Here is a 22,820-nt window from a genome sequence, read left to right as displayed (position 1 = left end):
ATCCTACTTCTAGAATTTATCTCAAAGACACACTGGCAAAAAAATATAAAAGGACATACACACAATGTTATTAACTGCAGAACTAAAAGCTAAAGATTGGAAATAACTCAAAAGTCCCTCAATAGCAGACTGAAACATCCACCCATGGAGTTGTAGGGGCAGAAAATTTTTCCCTTCTTCCTTTCTAGGCTTTTTGGCTGGTCCAATAATTAAACTGACATGAAACAGATTAAAAGGACAAAAACAAATTTAAATTTCATACATACAGGAGCTGCATAAAAATGAGACTCAAAGAAGTGACCAAAGCAGGAAGCTTTTATATGTTTTTAGACAAAGAAACGATAAACTTGTGAAGAATTGACAAGACAAAGTAGTGTGGCCTTGTGATAGTAGATTGGTGAAGTAACAAGATCTGCTTAGGGATGAGAAGGCCCTAAATTCCCTGTCTCTGGTGATAAGGATGCCCTCTTCCTTTCTGGTATTGGTGGAGGGGGTTGTGGGTACCTTTCACATGGAAGATTTATATCCTGCTTTCAGGGAGACAAAGGTGGCTCAGAGTGTCCTTGCACTGGCTGTTTCTCAAGTACCTTTAATTCAAACCAATCAATATGCCAAAGTGGCATATTTTGGGGTGCTCCCCTTCAGAGTATTCTGCAGCTGTAAAAAGGAAAGAGGGTTATCTCTGTATATTGCTATGGAGTGATCACTAGGATATATTATTGGAAAAAAGCCAGGTACAGAGTAGGGTGTCAAGTATGCTAGCTTATATCTAAAGAGATGTATCTGCTTATATTTTTAAAAAATGGAAGGATAAGCCAAATATTATGACTACCTATGAGATGAGAGAACAGGTTGAAAAGGACAAGAACGTGTGCCAGACATCTCTGAGTGAGTGGATTTGATTGTGAAACCATGTGATTGTTATGCAAAACTATAAAACTAAATTAAATCGAAATTTAAAGAGCTATTTTAGAATTTAAAGCAAAAAACCAAATACACTTAAATAAATGTGTATTGAGTTAGTGGCTTAACCACACAGAGAAGAGTTATTTCAAGTGATTTAAAATACAGTAATTTGAACATATGTCCCTAGTGGGATATATCATAAGGCAAAAAGAACTGCAAAAAAAAACCAATTCTGTAATCATATTGTTGGTAATAAACTGGTACATAATTAAGTTAATATTGTTTAAGAATTAAGATTTTTAGTGTGAGAGAAAAGAGATTGAAATAGAAATCAGAGGTTAAGAAATAGCCCTATACTCTTAAACTTGAATTGGAAATATCATTATGAACACATGATATATTATCTCCATAAAATAAAAAGATTTCCTTACTTTGCCCACTGAAAAAGCATAGAAACAATGATAAACCCATTAACAGTGCACGTGCTAGCACATAGACTGCTGTTGACCTGAAACAAAAACACTGCCAAACATTTCTCCAGCAAAGATGGGTTTATTCAGGATTAGCAGAGAATTGCAATTTGGGGTCTGCAACCATGCCAAACCACATGCAAGTCCCGGCATGGCAAAGGAAGGAGAACACTTTTATAGAGAGGAAAAGGACTTGTCAAAGCACCTGGCCAGTAAGATGGGTTCCTCACAGTTCTAGAGGAGTTCCCCAGGTAGGGATAACCTTTTCTAAAAAGACTTTAGCCACAGAGGAGGCAGTCTGCCTTCAAGGAAAGGCTTCAGTCCAGTGTGAAAACACACAGACCATAAATAAAACAAAGAGCTCATGGCTTTTCATTGGCTGAGTCCCTGCCGGGAAAGGGGTCTTTCTTCTTCCTGTTAAGTTCTATCACCAGAGTGTGTGAGAGCTCCCCCTTCTGGTCTCCCAACTCTATTTAATTGAGGTTTCTGTTTATTAATTTTTTACATTTTCCCCTTTTGATCAGGATTTTTCTCTGAAAGCATTGCTATGAAGAGTCAGGGTTTCTAGTTTCAATGGCTTTTTGTCCCTCAGTGTCAAGAAGGACCATTCCTGGGTATAGAGTCTCACATCAGAGGGAAAGTGCACAGATTGGAAACCTATTAAGGTCACATTTGAGTAACAAGGAGGAGGAAGGAGGACTCTCAGGCACTTTTTATCTAAAGTCCTGTTATCAAAATCATAGACATCAGAGATCTCCTGAGGCATTATGCCATCATCAAAGGCTTGGTGACAAACTTCCAACAGGCCTGGTCCAGATATCTTGGGAAAGCTGTCTTATCAGATGTCATCTGCTTCATTTCTGGAGAATCTTTACTTTCAGGTCACCAGATGATGTGCAGCTTCAGTTAAGGTTCGATGCTTTCTTTAGGTGTGTCTCATGAATCCAAGAGTCTATTCCTTGGAGTCTGGAAGCACAAGGGTTGTTTGGAGTACTTGATAGAGTACTTTCCAGCAAGGTTGAAGAGAGTTCTTCTGGATGTATCTTTTCCGATAGATGAAATCTCCAGGTTGCAAGTTGTGTTGCTTAAGGTCTTTGTCCCCCAAGGGTGCACTGTGAAAAGACTGATCCACCAAAACATGGTTATTTTTAATAGAAGCAATTAGGCCCTTGCAATATTGGAGTATCTCTCCTTTTATCAGTTGTAGGTTAAAGAAGCAGGAGCCAAGTTCATTGGGTGTACTCTGTGACTAGCTCAAAGGATGAGAGCTTATGAATTCCAAAAGGGGTGGATGTGAGGTTTAGAGGGATCACAGCAAGACAAGGGAGTTAACCTCATGCTACAGGGTCCAGTTGCTGGCTATAATACCCTATGGGTCAATGAGTATTGACCCAATGGGTATCTACCCAATGGTAGATCCATGTTTTGGGGTGAGTACCCCAAGGGCATTCCCTTCCTTTTCATATACAACAAGGAAAAACAGAATTTGATAATTGGGAAGATCAAGGGCAGGTGGGTTCAGCAAACTCTTCTCTAAGACCCTGAGGCTGTGTCATCCAATTCTTCCCATAAAATTAGGTTGTGTTGTTATTGTTGAGTAAAACATGCAGAAGTTTGGCCATAAGAGAGAAAAATTGGAATCCAATTTTAGCCATTAAGGTCTAGCCCAAGGAAAGAGAGAAAAATTGGAATCCAATTTTAGCCATTAAGGTCTAGCCCAAGGAAACCTGACACAATTTCAGCAATTACAAACTAGACCAAACTAGACCAAGAAAATCTCACAGTTGGCACTTAGTTTTGGGTTTTGGGAAACTAAGACACCATGAAGTCTATCTGGATCTAAGTGTATCCCTTGTTCTGATATCTGATGCCCTAAATATCAAACCTGGTTTGGGGCAAACTGCCATTTTTCTTTGGTGATATTATGTCCCTTTAAGGCTAAAATTTAGCAAGTGGATGCTGCCTTCCTGTAAGGAGGCTTGAGAAGGAGAGAAAAGAAGTGAATCATCCACTTGTTGCAACAAAGTAGTATCTCTAGGGATCAACCTTCAGGATTTGCCCAAGAAATAAGGACTCAGTATAACCCTGAGGCATTACAGTCCAGGTGAATTGGCTTTCTTCCCAAGTGAGGGCAAAAAGGTATTGGCTAGCTTCACCAACTGAAATACTAAAGAATGCATTACATAAATCAGTTACAGTAAAGAATTTACTACCTAATAACTATGAGGGCTAGGAACAACAGAGATAACAATGTTGTTTGTTGCTGGGAGGTCCTGGACAAACCTCCACCCTTGGCCCTTAGATTTTCTCACCAGTAAAATGGGAGCGTCTGCCTAGTACAAGGGATAATGAGGACTTGAGCCTTGTAATCTTCTATTATGGGCTTTTCACCTTGAATGGCTACCTTACTCTTAGGGTATCGATTAATTCTGGGAAGAGATTTTGAGGGATCTCTCTGAATTTTAATGGGAAATGTGCTATGAATTTTGCCAACATCATTTGGAGATTTTGCTCATAAGGAAAGTGGTAGCTGATTCAATAGGGACAAATGATCAGTGTTTCCAGAATCTGCTCTAGTACGGTCAGAGATGGAATAAAAGATATCAAAGGGTCATTTAATTCACTTGGTGGATTGCTTTGATGACTACTGTCAATTTCTATATTTTCCATATCTTCGGGGAGAAAGAATACTGGCATGATAATTCTCTAAGAAGTCTTAGCCTAATAAGTGGATAGGGGCAGAGGAGCCAAGGAGAAAAGGGTGAGTATCTCTCAAAAGTCCTAAACAAAAGGGAATAGGTTCAGAGACAAGAACCTCTTGAGGCTCATTAAAGATCTGCACTATTTGAACTGTTTTAGTACTTTGAGGCAGGGCTGTTTTATAGTAGCGGAATTGAGCAATGAGTGTAGCTCCCTTGTCAGTTAGGACTAGAAGAGATTTTCCCCCAATCTGGAGAAATGTTCCTTCAAGCCAATTAAGAAGGAGGATTGGGAAAACCACCTATAGTTCCTTGGAGCCCTGTCACTGAGAATTGGGAGGATGTTGGAAGACAAGTGCTTAATTTTGTAACAATCTAGAAACTAGGCAGGTTTTGATTATATTTAGGATCCTTCATTTGCTGGAGTTAGAGATTAAGAATTTTGACTGTGTTCCTTTAAGGTAACATCTAGAGAATGAGGGAGCTGTTTTGCCAGATTTACTAAATCTGGAGTGAACAAAGTTTTCCATTCCAACCTGGTCATTTTTACTAGAAGGAAAAGGTCCCAGTTCCACCCATTAATAAACATAAGAGTTAAAAACCATATGGATGGATGGAACCATAAAAGACCCAGAATTGCTAAAGCAATCCTGAGGAAAAAGAACAAAGCTGAAGGCATAACCCTCCCAGACTTCAGACAATACTACAAAGCTACAATAATCAAAACAGCATGTTATTGGCACAAAACCAGACATATGGATCAATGGATCAGAATAAAGAGCCCAGAAATAAACCTACACACCTACAGTCAATCTTTGACAAAGGAGGCAACTGAGAAAAGACAGTCTCTGCAGTAAGTGCTGTTGGGAAAACTGGACAGCCACATGTAAATCAATGAAGTTAGAACACTCCCTCACACCATACACAAAAATAAACTCAAAATGACTTAAAGACTTAAATATAAGACATGACATCATAAAACTCCTGGAAGAGAACATAGGCAAAACATTCTCTGAAATGGGGACTTCCCTGGTGGTCCAGTGGTAAAGAATCCACCTTACAATGCAGGGGACGCAGGTCTGATCCCTGGTCAGGGAACTAAGATCCCACATGCTGCGGGGCAACTAAGCCCGTGTGCCACAACTGCTGAGTTTGCACGCCTCAACTAGAGCCTGCATGCTGCAAACTACACGCTCTGGAACCTGCACACCACAACTACAGAGGCCATGCGCCCTGGAGCCTGGGCACCACAACTGGAGAGAGAAAACCCACATGCTGCAACTAGAGAGAAGTCTGCACACCACAACGAAGAGCCTGCGTGCCTCAATGAAGATCCCCCATGTGCCGCAACTAAGACCCGATGCAGCCCAAAATAAAAATAAAATAGATAAATAAATAATAAATAAATCTTTTTAAAAAGCCAAAAAACATTTCTCTGAAGTAAATTGTACCAGTGTTTTCTTAGGTCAGTCTCCCAAGGCAATAGAAATAAAGGGAAAATAAACAAATGGGACCTAATCAAACTTGTAAGCTTTTGCATAGCAAAGGAAACTATAAACAAAACGAAAAGACAACCCATGCAGTGGGAGAAAATATTTGCAAACGATGCAACCAATAAGGGCTTGACTTCCAAAATATATAAACAGCTCATGCAACTCAATAACAAAAACAAACAACCCAATGAAAAAATGGGCAGAAGACCTAAATAGACATTTCTCCAAAGGAGACATACAGATGGCCAATAGGCACATGAAAAGATGCTCAACATTGGTAATTATCAGAGAAATGCAAATCAAAACTACCATGAGCCATCACCTCACATGGGTCAGAATGGCTATCTTCAAAAAGTCTACAAATAATAAATGCTGGAGAGGGTGTGGAGTAAAGGGGATCCTCCTGCACTGTTGGTGGGAATGTAAATTGGTACAGCCACTATGGAAAACAGCATGAAAGTTCCTTAAAAAACTAAAAATAGAGTTACCACATTACCCAGCAATCCCACTCTTGGGCATATATCTGGAAAAGACAAAAATTCTAATTTGAAAAGATACATGCACCCCAATGTTCATAGCAGCACTATTTATAATAGCCAAGATGTGGAAGCAACCGAAATGTCCATCGACAGGTGAATGGATAAAGCAGATGTGGTATATTCATACAAAGGAATACTACTCAGCCATAAAAAAGAATGAAATAATGCCATTTGCAGCAACATGAATAGACCTAGAGGTTATCATACTAAGTGAAGCAAGTCAGAAAAAGAAGACAAATATCATATGATATCACTTACATGTGGAACCTAAAAAATGATACAAATGAACTTATGAAACAGAAATAGACTCACAGACATAGAAAACAAACTTATGGTTATCAAAGCAGAAAGGGGGTGCATGAGGGATAAATTAGGAGTAAAAAAATTAAAAAACTACTCAGGTGGAATCAACGTTTGAAGGAAGACCAGAATTTTATTTAAAAACATTCTGAAGTCAATTGTAATATTCATGAGCAGGTTCATCAGGTATTTGTGTGCAAGTCTGAATTTTGTTCCAATCAAATTTCCCATTTTGGAAAAGCCCTAGGAATTGCTCGATGAAGTCATCTAGCAATTGCCTGAGCCTAATCATAAAATAAGTTAGCGGGCTGGTTTCTCAGTTGTAATTCTAGAGCTCTTTCAGGACTTTCCCAATTAGCAGTTTTCATCCATGCTGGGCCTGGCCTTTACCAACAAGCATATACCAACTAGCTGATATTAATCAGAGAAGCCAGACTGATACACTTGAATGGCTATATTAAATTCCTCAGCGAATCTGTGAAGACCTTCAGTTACTTTGGAAAAATCTTTGGCTATGGCTCGCAGTTCAGCTTCAGTCCAGAGAATATCAAGAAATTAAGCTTTTAGCCTCGATCCTCAGAATGCTAAATTTTAAAGCAACAGGTACTGACAAGTGCAGAGAAAAAGGGAGTAGGGAGAGTTTCAGAGAAAGGGGGAAGTTTGGTGAGAGAATTAGTATGGGGGTGGTGGTAAAAAAGAGGAAGAGGGTGCTGTGGGAGACAAGATGGGGCCAGAGGCAGAGCCTGAGACAAAGAAGCCAAGGAAGAAGAGCCTGAGCCTTCAGGAGCCATTTTACCTTTCTTTAATCATTTGTTTGCCTCAGTTAATCTTAAAGTCTTATTTTGCAGAGGCAATTTTAGACTCCTGATAATTTCAGAAAGCCTCAAAATACCCATAGAAATAAGCATTCCACTCAATTCTGGAAATTTTTGAGCTATTGTAGTCCAATTCTGTTTTAAGAAAATTAAGTTTGGGGATTTCAAAAGTTCCCCATAATGACCATTGATATTCTCAGTTGCCTTTGGTCAGGTCAGTCCACTTAATTAGAAGTGCACAAGGGGAAGGACCTTGGTTTTTTTTTTTAACATCTTTATTGCTTTACAATGGTGTGTTAGTTTCTGCCTTATAGCAAAGTGAATCAGCTATACATATACATATATCCCCACTCCTCCCTCACCCTCCCTTTCCCACCCCTCTAGGTGGACACAAAGCTGATCTCCCTGTGCTATGCGGCTGCTTCCCACTAGCTATCTATTTTACATTTGGTAGTGTATATATGTCCATGCCACTCTCTCACTTCGTCCCAGCTTACCCTTCCCCCTCCCCGTAGGACCTTGGTTTTAAACATAAAATTGGCTAAAGTCCCTGTAGAGGGTGTGCCCTCAAAATACTTAGATAACTGGGATCTCATTTTCTAGATGTTTTTCCTTTAGAGTAAAGAACAATTTTCAAACAGTTTAAACAGCTTACAGCACAATAGGTTCAATTCAAACAGCTTGCAAGCTCATCCCAGACAGTCTTAAGAAGACAGCTTGGTCCCTGAGAAGCCAGGACAAAGGCCCTTCCTCCCTCCCTCCTTCCTTCCTTCCTCCCTCTCTCCCTCCTTTCTTTTGCCATTCTCCAGAAAACAGCCCTTCCAAAGGAATGGGCTGAAGGCTAAACCAGCAGTTTCATTTGAAGCAGCCCCTTCCCAAAGAAATTGGGCCAAAGTCATTTTCAGCTAACTTCAGTTGAAACATTCTGATCTCAGGATCAGACCAAAGTGCCAAACGAGTACTCAAAACAAGGCCTTACCAAGAAAGATGAAACCTTTAAATAAATCCCAAATAAAGCTGGAGAGCTTCAAATGCAAAAAGGGTGTGAGCTCAGATCCAGGAGAAAAGGGGAAAGTCCTCTCCTTTGAAGAATCCAGCTAATAAAGGAAAATTTCCACTCTGTGTTCTCTAGGCCAGAGGGTCAGAAAGCTACAGTTCTGGGAACAAATCCAGTTAAAAACCATTTCTATAAATAAATTAGAATATAGCCACCTCATTGGTTTATATATTGCCTATGTTGGCTGCATTCACGCCATAAAGGCAGAATTGGGTAGTTGTTAACAGAGACCATATGGCTATAAAACCTAAAATACTTACTACTAGGCCCTTTACATAAAATGTTTGTCAATTCTTGCTTTAGGCCAGGAATATAATTGCTAGTGACCTGCAGTTCCTAAGCTATGAGGTTACCACAGGGAACTCACAAGGACTTCACAGAGTATTTTAAATTTTTGAGGAAAACACAGCAACATCTGTCAGACACCATGTGAACGCTTGCGGTACTTCACAGTTTCAACATTAGATCAAGTCAATTCTTTTGGCTAACGTATCTTTTCAAAATTGAGTTTTCAGCAGTTCCTACGATCTCAAGCAAGTGTTGTGCAAAATCCAATGTGGAAGAGGAAATGAAGACAGTGATGTCCCAATGATTTCAAGGTTTGAGAAGTTATGCAGTGCCCAATAGGTGTATACACCCAATTAGTAAGCAATTGTGGTTATTAAAGAATGAAATAAAATCTTTTTCTTTTAATTTCCATATATATTTAAATAAACACATATTAATTTGTTTGGACTTAACCACTTAGTAAACAGAAACTAAGGACACTGAGAAAAATTTACTCAGACACTAAGGGTGACACAAACCTCTGATCTAGAAGATGATCATCAATGGCTACTGATCATCAATGACTGGTGAAAACCTAAAGGCGAACTTTGTAAGAGACAATATTTGAGCCCACTGAATAGTCTTAATATCACAAATGAAAGACTTCCAGAAATGTGCTTCCTGATGTGGTGGGAAGTCTATAACACCAACTATAAAGGCTTGATTTTAAAAATCAAGTTTAAGTATGATCAAGATTCTAGACTTAGCTACCAGTCAGCTAACTCTATAAAGTCTGTATTCTTTGTTGTGTGACCATTCTGTTCCATTAGCTTAGTGGTCAGCTAGTGATTTAGCAGAGATATCTTTATTAAATGCCTATAAGCAAAAAAGAAAAAGAAAAAACCAGCCAAAATGCAAAAAAACTCTCCCAGTCTTTGTCAGCTAGCTGTGTTGTGGCACTCCTTCAATGCTTAGCAGGATACTTTACATTTCTGCATTAGCCTTCACTTCCTGCTTGTACAGAGTCTGAAGGTCAGCCAGAAGTGAGAGCTTAGGGTCTTCTCAGGTCTTTTCTGAGCATGGGTCCAGACCAAGGCATGCATGTGGCCTTCTGGATTCCCCAGAAGAGGAGGAAGCTTTTCAAGAAAACCCTTATTCCAGGACTTCCCTGGTGGCACAGTGGATAAGACTCCATGCTCCCAATGCAGGGGGCCCGGGTCCATCCCTGGTCAGGGAACTAGATCCCACATGCATGCCTCAACTAAGGAGCCCGCCTGCTGCAACTAAGATACGGCACGACCAAATAAATAAATATTTAAAAAATAGAAAACAAAAACCCCTTACTCCCCAAGTATCTGCTTCCCCAGCCTCTTCCTTCCTAGGCTTTTTGGGCTGTTTATTGTTTGTCCCAACTGTTACACCTTACCCTGGTGGCAGTGGCTAATACATTTGCTTTAAATCCTTTTGACAATCCTGCCTCAGCCCTGGGAGGCTCCAAGCCTGGGGAAACAAAGGTAAGCCCTTGAGCCACACCTTCAGGACACCACCAGATAGGTCAAAACACAAAATTACAACTCCTTTAGAATAAGGTCCATATTACTCTCTCTGGTACCAGCAACCTACACCAGGAATGTGGGCTGCTGTCCTCAAGGCCACTGGCAAGCTGGAGATAATCACAGAGCTTTCTTGCCAAAATTCAGCAGTCTTTTCTTAAGTGTTCCCCTGGTTGTTGTGAGTTTTTTATTAGATTCCAGAGTTCCAAAAAAAAGCTGATTCTGACAGTTTCACCAGGTTATTCGTTGCTTTTGTGGAGGGAGAGTTTTCAAGTTCCCTATTCAGCCATTTTCGCTGACGTCATTCCATACCATCTACTTTCGTGCTTCTCAGCCTTGCCTAAAAATATTTTCTCAGCCTGAAAAGCAGAGAAAGAAGAAAATTTTGCCACCATTGGAGCTATCAAAAGAATGTACTGTTAATTTGAAGGCAGGCTAAAAAGCAGTTGCAAAAGTTTTTTAATAAGGACACCATTAGCAAGATAACTTTTATCTGCCTTAAAGGCAATATTCATCACATTACCTGCCTTGCATTTGTCAAACCCTCAATAATAGAGGCAGAGTTCGAGAGCATAGGCTTTGGAAGAAGACCTCAGTTTGAATTCCAGATCTTCTGCCACTTGATAGTTGTTTGGCCTTGGGTAACTCTTAAAATTCTCTAGGACTGTTTCCTTATTTGTAAAATAGGGATAATATACACTTCTAGAATCATGGTAAAGACTTAATGAGGTATTTTATGTAAAATGCTTGGCACTCAGTTTTAACTACTTGCTAAATTTGGTTTCTTTCATTTGGGATTAACACATTACACTACATTGTTGGATTTTTCCTGGTTGTTTTGCTTAAAAAAAAAAAAAAAAGCCACTGGCTTCCTACGTAAGAAGAGCTTAGGTATTGCCATATGCTTTTCAGGAGACTTACCTTAAGCTGACTTTTTATAAAAAGCACACCAATTTTCCTTAGACTGTATGTTTATTTGGGGTGGCTGTCGGAGAAATTGTTAGGGATGGGGAGAGGGTGCTTAAAATCCTACCAAAGCCCTTCTTTTAGCCTAGTGGCTAAACTGCCAACACGTAAAAAACAAAAAACAAACCTAAATGTCTAGACAAGGGAGAGAAAGTGCCAAATCTAACAATTTTTTTTTCAAACCAGCTTCCCTTGGTGTCCACAGGGCGCAAGCACGTGATGAGAGTACAGAGCACCAGCCAGAACAGCCTGAGATGACAGACAGATAATGGGAGGTCAGCCCTAGATGGAAATGTCACATCAGCCCTTTCTCAGGTGGCCTCCGGGGTGGTCAGGACTGCAGGAGATCGCGTCCCTCCTCTTAGATGCCTTAAGGGCAGGCAGGCAACCGACTCTGGCGCAAAGGTCTGGCTGCAGATAAAACGCGATTAGTCCACCTGCGCCGCCCTTCCTTCCGAAGCCGGAGGGCTAGGCTCTGCGGCGGGAGGCGTGTTGGCTGTCGCAGAGCCCTCTGGGAGTTGTAGTCCGCGGCGGCGGGAGGTTTGACTGCGGCAGCCGGCTTAGCGCTCTCAGAACTCCATCCCCCGCTGGCCCCCGCGGCCTAGGCCGCTGCCTGTTCTTGTTCAGGGGACGAGAAGCCTTGCTGCAGCAAGTTGAGAAGTTTGGGGGAGGGAGGTCCTCCTTCCCGCCGAGCTCTCTGAGATTAAGGGCTTGGCCTGCTCAGGTAGAGCACGTACCGGGTCTTGCAAACTCATTTCCCGGCAGGGAGCGGAGGGAAAGGAGGGACGCGGCTGCTAAGGCTGAGCTTGCGACGGAGTCGGCTGTTACCCGGGGAAGTTCTTTAGGGAGACGCCTCGGAACAGTGGCTTCTTGCGGGAGCGGTGAGGCCAAAGCCGGGGCCCGCGGAGACCGATCCGGAGAGGCGGCGCGCGTTCCTACAGGGCTCGGGTGAGAGCAAGTTAGGGCCTCCGTCGGAGGCTGAGAAAGAACTCGAGGGGCTTTGGGAGTCGGTGTCTGCCGGACCTTCGGGAAAAGGCAGGGTTACCGTGGGTGAACACCCGAGTGAGAGGAGGAGGGAGGAGGAGAATTGGGGGAATTGCGGGAATGGGAGCGCCCTTCTCTATCCCGAGTAGGAGAGAGCTAGAGAGGGGAGGTGGGGAGGAAGCTCCTTTGGTGCCTTGAGCTAGGACCGCAGATGGGGTGAGGGCTGAGACAGGTAAGTCCTCGTCACGCTTTTCCCCGGCTCGATTGTGAGAGACAGTGCCCATAGTAGGTGGCTTGACATATTCCTGTCTTGGAATAATAGAGCTGGAACGGGCCTTTGAGAGCAGCTAGTCAAGCGCATTCTCTGATTTTCCAGATGAGGAAACTTAAGTCCACCGAGTTGAAGAAACTGGCTCGCTCACCACCAGACAACCGGTTAATGGCCAGCTTGACTAAAACCTAATTTTCATGACTCTCAAGCCATACCGTAATCTATTGCTGAGATCAGTAGATTAGCAAACTCTAGAACCTGTTTCCCCTCCTTTTATCTTCTTACTGCTTGTCATATGCAGGGTAACAGGCAGCCCCTGAAGGGAAAGGCTTTACACTCTGCAGTAGGTCAAAGAAACCCTTGTTTTAACTTGAACAAAAATCTCCTTGCCTCACAAACAACTACAAACTTCATATTTAGAATAAAGGTTGGTAGCAAGCTAAGATGTCACCTATAGTTTCTTTGCCTCGAAGAAAATAAAGTTCACCTTTCCTTTCCCACTGTATGCCCACTAGAGCTCTGAAAACATTTAGCCTTAGATTTCTTCTCTCAATCTTAAATGCTACATATCTCAGTTACATACATAAAAATAATGCTGTTTATTGTGATTTTTATAATACCCTAAATAGTTAACGATAAAGGGTAAACAGCATAGGAGGATGGGTATACCTGAATTACAAATTAAAATAATGATTTATAGTATTTTTTTAAGAGATACGAGCATAAAAGTAAAAAACAAAAAAAATTGGCTGTATTCCCTGTGTTGTACAATATATCTTTCTAGCTTATTTATTTTATACATAATAGTTTATAACTCTTGATCCCCTACCCGTATCTTGCCCCTCCCTGCTTCCCTCTCTCCACTGGTAACCACTAGTTTGTTCTCTGTATCTGTAAGTCTGTTTCCTTTTTGTTATATTCACTAGTTTGTATTATTTTTTAGATTCCACATATAAGTGATATAATGCAGTATTTGTCTTTGTCTGACGTTTCACTTAGCATAATACCTTCCACGTTCATCCATGTTGTTGCAAATGTCAAAATTTCATTCTTTTTTATGGCTGAGTAGTGTTCCATTATACATATACCACATCTTCTTTATCCATTCATCTGTTGATGGACACTTAGGTTACTTCCGTATCTTGGCAGTTGTAAATAATGCTGCAATGAACATTGGGGTACCTGTATCTTTTTGAATTAGTGTTTTCATTTTTTCTCAGATATGTACCCAGGAGTGGAATTGCTGGGTCATATGGTAGTTCTATTTTTAGTTTTTTGAGAAATTGCCATACTGTTTTCCACGGTGGTTGCACCAATTTACATTCCCACCAACAGTGTATAAGGGTTCCCTTATATCTACATCCTCACCAAGACTTGATATTTCTTACTTTTTTGATGATAACCATTCTCATGGGTGTGAGGTGATATCTTATTGTGGTTTTGAATTTCCCTGATGATTACTGACGTTGGCCATCTGTATGTCTTCTTTATAAAATGTCTATTCAGATCTTCTGCCCATTTTTAAATTGAGTTGTTTGTTTTTTTGTTGAGTTGTATGAGCTGTTTATATATTCTGGGTATTGACCCCTTATCAGTCATATCATTAGCAAATATTTTCTCCCATTCAGTAGGTTGTCTCTTTGTTTTGCCGGTGGTTTCCTTTGTGCTGCACAAAAGCTTTTAAGTCTGATTAGGTCTTATTTTGCTTTTATTTCCTCTGCTTTAGCATACAGATCAAAAAAATATATATATGTTGCTGTGGTTTATGGCAAAGGGTGTTCTGCCTATGTTTTCCTCTAGGAGTTTTATGGTTTCCGGTCTTACATTTAGGTCTTTAATCCATTTTGAGTTTATTTCTGTATATGGTGTGAGAAAATGTTCTAATCTCATTCTTTTACATGTGGCTGTCCAGTTTTCCCAGCACCACTTATTGAAGAGACTGTCTTCTCCATTGTATATTCTTGCCTCCTTTGTCACAGATTAATTGACCGTAAGTGCATGGGTTTATTTCTGGGCTTTCTCATCCTGTTCCATTGATCTATTTGTCTGTTTTTGTGCCAGTACCATAGTGTTTTGAGTACTGTAGCTTTGTAGTATAGTCTGAAGTCAAGAAACATTGTTCCTCCAGCTCTGTTCTTCTTTCTCAAGATTATTTTGGCTATTCGGGGTCTTTTGTGTTTCCATACAAATTGTGAAATATTTTGTTCTAGTTCTGTGAAAAATGCCCTTGGTATTTTTATAGGGATTGCAATAATCTGTAGATTGCCTTGGGTAGTATGGTCATTTTAACAATATTAATTCCAATCCATGAGCACAGTATACCTTTCCATCTGTTTATGTTGTCTTCAATTTTTTTCATCAGTGTCTTATAATTTTCCAAGTATAGGTGTTTTGCCTCCTGAGATAGGTTTATTCCTATGTATTTTATTCTTTTTGATGCAATGGTAAATGGGATTGTTTTCTTAATTTCCCTTTCTGGTAATTCATTTCTAGTGTATAGAAGTGCAACAGATTTATCTATATTAATTTTGTATCCTGCAACTTTACTGAATTCATTGTTGAGCTCTAGTACTTTTCTGGTGGCATCGTAGGATTTTCTTTGTGTAGTGTCATGTCATCTGCAAAGTGTTAACCTTTTTACTTCCTTTCCAATTTGGAATCCTTTTATTTCTTTTTCTTGCCTGATTGCTGTGGCTAGGACTTCCAATATTATGTTGAATAAAATTGGCAAGAGTGGGCATCCTTGAGTTGTTGCTGATCTTAGATATCCACCTTAATTTAAAATATAGTTTTCATTAATATTTTATATAGAATGTTTTTACTCCTTACATCCAGGGGATACTTTTTTCAAGTTATTTAGTGAAATTGACAGTTTTAGACTAAGGATATTTAATAGGACTGTCAATCCTAGTTTTGTAAATTAGTGGGTCAAAGTAATCTCAATTCTGCCTTTAGTTTTAATACTTAAGACCAAAGACCACTGAATTATTAATCAGTTTTATTACATTAAAAAAGGAACTGAAAAATCAAGCTTCTGTTTTTGCATATCAGCTAACTGTTCTGATGAAACTACTTAGCTTATTCACAGTTCCTTTTATCTTAGTGAGATTTCAGTAACAATTGCTGTTGAACAGTGTACACTTTATATTCAGGATCATTTCTGATGCTCCACATTTGAATATATACGTTATATGGCTCTATGTTTCAAACAGTCAACTAAACTTTTTACCTTAAAAGAATAAATCTTGCACTGATCTATTACAAAGCTAATTTGGGAGTCATGACTAGCAAGTGGTGTAGATATGAGCTAAAAGTGAAATGAAGAACAGAAAATCATAATTGGTTATTAGCATCCTGCTAGGTTTTATTATTTAAGTGATTTAGGACAAGTTACCTGACTTCTTGACTTCATAAATTATATTTTTTAAGTTTGTTGAGGATAGGGACCATGAGTTTTTTTTTCTTTCTATTTTTCTCAGTACCTCAGTACCTTGTAGAGGCTCATTGAGAACTTGTTGGATGAATATATTGTTCAGAGTTTACCATTACTCAGTATTTTAGTTGTCTCATCTTAAAATAGATCATCATTTTTATGTTCATACTCTTTATAAGATACAGAAATAAGGCCCTTCTTGATTGGAAATGGTAATACAGTAGATCTTGAACAACACAGGTTTGAACTGCTCAGGTCCACTTATATGTGGGTTTTTTTCAATATTATGTACTACAGTACTACACCATCCATGATTGGTTGAATCTACAGATGCAGAATTGCAGATACTTGACTGTCAAGTTATACACCAATTTTCAACTGCAGAGGCACAGTTAACTCCCTCATTGTTGAAGGGTCAACTGTATTTGGTTTTGCCTTTTTTGAAAAGTTACTGTTAAAATTACTATTATTACTTTATAAGGTAATACTTTAACATTTTTATTTAACGTTATTTATCTTCAGTAGAACTAAGTTAATGAGAGCTTTGGCTTAATTGTTGAACAGAAACACAGAAGAGCAGAATAGGGAAATGGAAAGGAAAGAAACAGAAAAGAAAACACATGCTGGGGAATAAAACATGTTACCAACATCTCTATCACATAATAGTGGCATGTTGGCAATATTTGTTTAGCTCTTTGTTACTAAGAAGAATTTTTCATTTAAAAAAATAGGAAAAAACTCAAGAGGCTGCGTATGTTTTAAAAAAAAGAAGTATTTTTATTTGGTTTTTGAAAGGAATAATAATACATTTGAACATTTATTTTCCCATTACAAAGTACTAAGTATAATATGCATCATGTCATTTAATTCTCAAACACCCCAGTGAAGAGGATGTTATTATTTCCATTTTGCAAATGGGAAAATAGTCTCGTGGAGGTTAAATGGTTAGTCTTAAATTACACAGGTAGTGAGTGGCAAATATAGGACTCTCCCTCAGAAACCCCATTTTCTTTCTACTTTGCCGTAAATGCTACAATTAGAAAAATAAGATCAGTGGACATTAAACTCCATTAAACAAATACAGCAATAATAAAACTATACTTGTTGAGTAGTTTGGGCTGTAACAAGAAAGAGAAGTAAAGGTGAAAGATAAAAGAGAGGAGGAAAGGCCAAAGAACAGGAAAAACAGCACAGCATAGTGGCAAAGAATACAGGCTCTGGACTTAAACTGTGTAGGCTTGAATTCGAACTCTGCCACTTACTAACTTTGTAATCAATCAACCTTCTCCTTGCTTTGTATCCTTTTCTATAAAGTGAAGGTAATAATAGTAACTTATAGGTTGAGAATAAAAGGTATAAAGCACTTGGTTTTGTGTTAAAACCTGTTTACTTCATTTTATGGAGTTCCCTTTTTTTAAATAATTGTGAAATACAACATCCTACAAAAAAGTGCGTCGAACATGAATATATTGAATAATTATAACCAAATGGCCATGTAACCACAATCAAGTTAAAGAAATAGAATACTGCCATTACCATATAAGGTCCCTTCCTATCTTTCCCTAACACAACCTCCTATTTTCCCCCTTAGGGCAGATTTCTCAGTCTCAGGACATTTTTGGCTAGGTAATTCTTTGTTGTAGGAAGCTAGCCTGTGCATTGTAGGATCTTTAGCAACATCCCTAGTCTCTACCCACTGGGTGCTAATAGCACTTCCCTCAGTTGTAACAACCAACTGGGTGAGGCCAAATTCCTTACTATACCACTCTACAACTCTCTACCTGCTTGTGTGGTGAGTAAACTGTAAGGGTACAAACAGAGAGCTCCACTGTAGAAATCTTGGTAACAAATGATGGTAGTCAGAGTCTGGATATATTTGAAGGAAAGCCAACAAGATTTCCTAATGGATTGAATGTAGACTGAGAAAAAGAAGTTATGAGAGATTCCAAGAATTTTAGCTTGAGCAACTAGAAGGATAGAAATACCATTAACTGAAATCAGGAAAACAATGCATGGGGTAGCTTTTCAGGAAAAAGTCAAAAGTTCAGTTTTAGACAGGTTCCACTTGTCTATTATATCCAAGTAAAGACGTTAAGTTGGATATATACATATACCAAATCATTATGTTGTGCATCTAAAATTAGTATAATGTTATATGTCAATTATATCTCAATTTTTAAAAAGATGTTAAGTCGGTAGTTGGATATGCAAGTCTGAAATTTAGGAGAGAAGTTTTGGCTAGAAATATAATGTGAAATTTGTCATTATCTAGATCAATAGAACTTTCTACAATGATGGAAATGTTTTATACCTACACTGTGCAATATGGTAGCCACTAGTCACATGTGGCTAGAGTGACTCAGGTACTGAATTTTTTAAAATTTAATTTTAATTAATATAAATTTAAGTAATCACTTGTGACTAGTGGCTACTGAATTGTATAACACAAGTGACGATATTAAAACCATAAGATTGGATAACATTACCTAAAAATTGAGGTAAATAGAGAAGAGTACAAAGACTGACCCTTGAGACTACAATTTTTTTTTTTTAATAAATATATTTATTTTTGGCTGCGTTGGGCCTCCACTGCTGCATGCGGGCCCTCTCTAGTTGTGGCGAGCAGGGGCCACCCCTCGCTGCAGTGCACGGGCTTCTCATTGCAGTGGCCTCTCCCACTGCAGAGCATGGACTCTAGGCATGCAGGCTTCAGCAGTTGTGGCACACGGGCTCAGCAGTTGTGGCTCGCAGGCTCCAGAGCGCAGTCCCAGCAGTTGTGGCGCATGGGCTCAGCCGCTCCATGGAATGTGGGATCCTCCCAGGCCAAGGATCGAACCCATGTCCCCTGCATTGGCAGGCGGATTCCTTAACCACTGTGCCACCAGGAAAGCCCGAGACTCTAAATTTTAAGAAGTCTGGAGACAAGGAGCAAACAGTGAGCAAAGGAGACAGAAAAGGAGGAGGGACCAGAGAGATATAGAAAAACCTGAAGCCCTGTTGAATCAGTTTGTTAAAGAAGAGAGTGATTCCTTGTGGCAAATATTTCTGATAGGGCAAGTAAGTTAAAGACTGAGAAATTGAGTTTACCAATATGGAGGACATTGGTGATCTAATAAGAGCAGGTTTTGTGTAGTGATGGGGAAGATAGCCTGATTAGCATGGGTTTAAGAAAGAATGGGAGGATCTTATCTATTTTATGCTTTCTATTTGTCCTACCTCTTTTACATTTTTTTCTCCTTTCTTACCTTTCTTTAGGTCATTTATTTTTTAACATTCTCCTTTCTCCCTCTCCTAGGTTATAAGTTATATATTGTTTTCTATTATGTGAGTAGTTACCTTTAAAATTACACCATACATCACATCAAAGTGTAATGTTGATCTGGACAATACAAGGGCTTTAGTACACTTTAATTCCAAGAACTTCACTTGATCTTTTCCCCCTTTGGTCTGAAATTTTAATTTTTTTTTTCCAACTCTGTAACATATTGTTTATTGATTCTGCTTGAATTCATTAAACTTCTTGAATCTGCAGATCGTTATTTTTTATGAATTCTCGAAAATCCTAAGCCATTATCTCTTCAGTATTACCTCTGCTATCTCCTCTCTTTCCGGTTCACCAATTACATGCATGTTAGACCTTCTCATTCTATCTCTTGTCTTCTAACCTCTCTTCCACATTTTCTGCCTTTTTTTTTCTCTCTCTCTTTGCTCTGTTCTGGATAACTTCTTCTGATTTATCTTCTAGTACATTAATTTTCTCTTCAATTTCTTTAATAAAGGTTGCTAATTTTATTTATTCAGTATTATTTATAGATTTATTTGTTATTAAGGTACCATTGGCTTATAAAATTGTTCATTATATTTCTACTTCTGTATACCCTACAGTGTGCTCACCACCAAAAATTTACTTTCCATCCATCACCATACAGTTGATCCCCTTTACCCTTCTCTCTGCCCCTTTCCCTCTGATAACCACTACTCAGTATTCTTGGTATCCATGTGTTTGTTTTTGTTTAGTTTGTTCATTTATTTATTTAATTTGTTTTGTTTTTTATATTCCACATATAAGTGAAATCACACAGTATTTATTTCTCTGACTTATTTCACTTAACATAATATCCTCAAGGTTCATCCATGTTGTCATAAATGGCAAGGTTTCATCTTTTTTTATGGCTGAGTAGTGTTTCATTGTATGTATATGCCACACCTTCTTTATCCATTCATTCATTGTTGGGCACTTAGGTTGTTTCTGTACTTTGGAAATATTTCTTGCACTATTGAAAATAGTGCCGCGATGAACGTAAGAGTGCATATATCTTTTTGAATTAGTGTTTCTTTGTATAAACACCAAGAAGTGGGATAGCTGGATCATATGGTACTTCCATTCTTAATTTCTTGAGGAATCTCCATACTGTTTTCCATAGTGGCTGCACCAGTTTACATTCCCACCTACAGTGTGTAAGTGTTCCTTTATATCTACATCCTCACCAACACGTGTTATTTCTTGCCTTTTTGATAATAACCATTCTAATGGGTGTGAGGTGATATCTTATTGTGGTTTTGATCCCTAATAATCCCTAATAATTGATGATGCTGAACACCTTTTCATGTGCCTGTTGGCCACCCGTATGTCTTCTTTGGAAAATGTCTATTTATCTCCTCTGCCCATTTTAAAAATTGGGTTGTTTGGTTTTTTTGTTGTTGAGTTGTAAGAGTTCTTTATATATTTTGGATATTAACTCCTTATTGGATATATGGTTTGCAAATATCTTCTCCAACTTGGTAGGTTGTCTTTTCATTTTGTTATTGGTTTCTTTTGCTGTGCAGAAGCTTTTTAGTTTGATGTAGTCCCATTTGTTTCACTTGCGTAAGGGCACATATCTAGTAAGATATTGCTAAGACTGATGTCAAAGAGCCTACTGCCTGTGTTTTCTTCTAGAATTTTTATGGTTTCAGGTCTTACATTCAAGTCTAATCAGTTTTGACTTGATTTTTGTGTGTGGTGTGAAATAGTGGCATAGTTTCATTTTTTTTTTAATGGTTGTCCAGTTTCCCAACACCATTTATTGAAGAGACTATCCTTTCTCCATCGTATATTCTTTGATTCTTTGTCATATATTGTCCATATAAGTGTGGGTTTATTTCCAGGCTCTCAATTCTGTTCCATTGATCTATATCTTTTTCTGCCAAAACCATCTGTTTTGGTTACTGTAACTTTGTAATATAGTTTGAAATCAGGGAGTGTGATAGCTCCAGCTTTGTTCTTTTTTCTTAGGGTTGCTTTGGCTATTGGGAGTCTTTTGTGGTTCTATATATTTTTTAGATTTTTTTTTTTTGCTATTATATTTCTGTGAAAATTGTGCTTGGGATTTTGATAGGGATGGCATTGAATCTGTAGATTGCTTTAGGTATTATGAACATTTTAATAATGTTAATTCTTTGAATTTATGAGCACATTATGAGAATATCTTTCCAGTTATTTGTGTCTTTAATTTCTTTTAATGATGTCTTATAGTTTTTATTGTTCAGCTCTTTCAACTTCTTTGTTAAATTTATTTCTAGGTATTTTATTCTTTCTGTTGCAATTGTAAAGGCAATTATTTTTTTTTTTAATAAATAAATTTATTTATTTATTTATTTTTGGCTGAGTTGGATCTTTGTTGCTCCACATGGGCTTTCTCTAGTTGCGGCGAGCGGGGGCTACTCTTTGTTGTGGTGCGCAGACTTCTCATTGTGGTGGCTTCTCTTGTTGTGGAGCATGGGCTCTAGGTGCTTGGGCTTCAGTAGTTGTGGCTCGTGGGCTCTAGAGCACAGGCTCAGTAGTTGTGGTGCACAGGCTTAGTTGCTCCACGGCATGTGGGATCTTCCCGGACCAGGGCTCAAACCTGTGTCCGCTGCATTGGCAGGTGGATCCTTAACTACTGTGCCACCAGGGAAGCCCCCAGTTATTTTCTTAATTTCTCTTTCTGATAGTTCATTGTTAGTGTATGGAATCACAACAGACTTCTGTGTATTAATTTTGTATCTGCAGCTTTACCAAATTTATTGATGAGTTCTAGTAGTTTTTTGGTGGTGTCCTTAGGATTTTCTATGCGTAGTATCATATCGTCTGCAGACTATTAAATTTTACTTCTTCCTTTCCAATTTGGATTCCTTTTATTTCTTTATTTTATTTCTTTTATTCCTTTTATTTCTTTTTCTTGCCTAATTGCTCTGTCTAGGACTTTTTTTTTTTTTTTTTTTTAGAGGAGGGTGAAAGCACAAAGGCCGCAACCAACCAGACCCCCTGGCCCACTCCCCATGCCAGGGATGGCAGAGGACCCGGGTACAGACGTGTTCAGCAGCACACACATGCTGCTCCTGCCCTCCAGCCCAAAGTTCCCCCCAGGAAAGGGATCCGTGGGACCGCCCTCCAATGCCCCCACCATCCGCACTTGCCTTTCCCCTTTCCCCGTCCCAGCCTGTGCACTGGGCCCATGGCAGGGTGTGGAAGAGACGTGGTGCACCAAGGCGGGAAGTGCTACAAGGGGCGCCCCCGCCTTCCCTCTTGCCATTTCCTCTGGCAGAATGTTGCCTTTCGACCTGAGACCCCTGGCCTAGGTGGAACAGGTGCCTCCCCCGACCGACCGATGCAGGCCAGTTCGGGGACATGCTTGCAAGACCCACCACTGTTCCCATCATGTGGACAGGGGCGGTGAGGATGGACTGAGGATGCTGCCTGCAGGGGTGGGGGGAGCATCCAGAGAGGTAAGAAGAAGGAGATGGATGGATGCCGTCTTTTAATACTATGTTGAATAAGAGTGGTGAGAGGGGGCATTCTTGTCTTGTTCCTGATTTAGGAGGATAGCTTTCAGTTTTTCACCATGGAGTATGTGTAGCTGCTGGGTTTGTCACATATGACCTTTACTATGTTGAGGTACATTCTTTCTATACCCACTTTATTGAGAGTTTTTATCATAAATGGGTGTTGAATCTTGTCGGATACTTTTTCTGCATCCATTGATAAGGTCATATGGTTTTTGTTCTTTATTTTGTTAATGTGGTATATCACATTGATTGATTTGCAG

General features: G+C 39.2%; 1 protein-coding gene across 3 annotated transcripts in view; it reads left to right on the top strand.

The window, feature by feature from the left end:
* The first annotated feature begins 11,608 nt into the window (after positions 1-11,608).
* The window catches only part of SLC38A9 (solute carrier family 38 member 9), a 109,078-nt gene continuing 97,866 nt past the window's right edge, over positions 11,609-22,820 (top strand). For all 3 annotated transcript variants that reach the window (XR_011073070.1, XR_011073069.1, XM_068535347.1), the window contains exon 1: positions 11,609-12,013. The gene's annotated coding sequence lies outside the window, so the exon portion shown is untranslated. The remainder of the gene's footprint in view (positions 12,014-22,820) is intronic.

The sequence above is a fragment of the Eschrichtius robustus genome, chromosome 2 (genome assembly GCF_028021215.1).
Source record: "Eschrichtius robustus isolate mEscRob2 chromosome 2, mEscRob2.pri, whole genome shotgun sequence".
Classification (NCBI taxonomy): Eukaryota; Metazoa; Chordata; class Mammalia; order Artiodactyla; family Eschrichtiidae; genus Eschrichtius; species Eschrichtius robustus.
The sequence above is the reverse complement of the archived record's forward strand: the minus strand, read 5'-3'. Positions and strand labels throughout refer to the sequence as shown.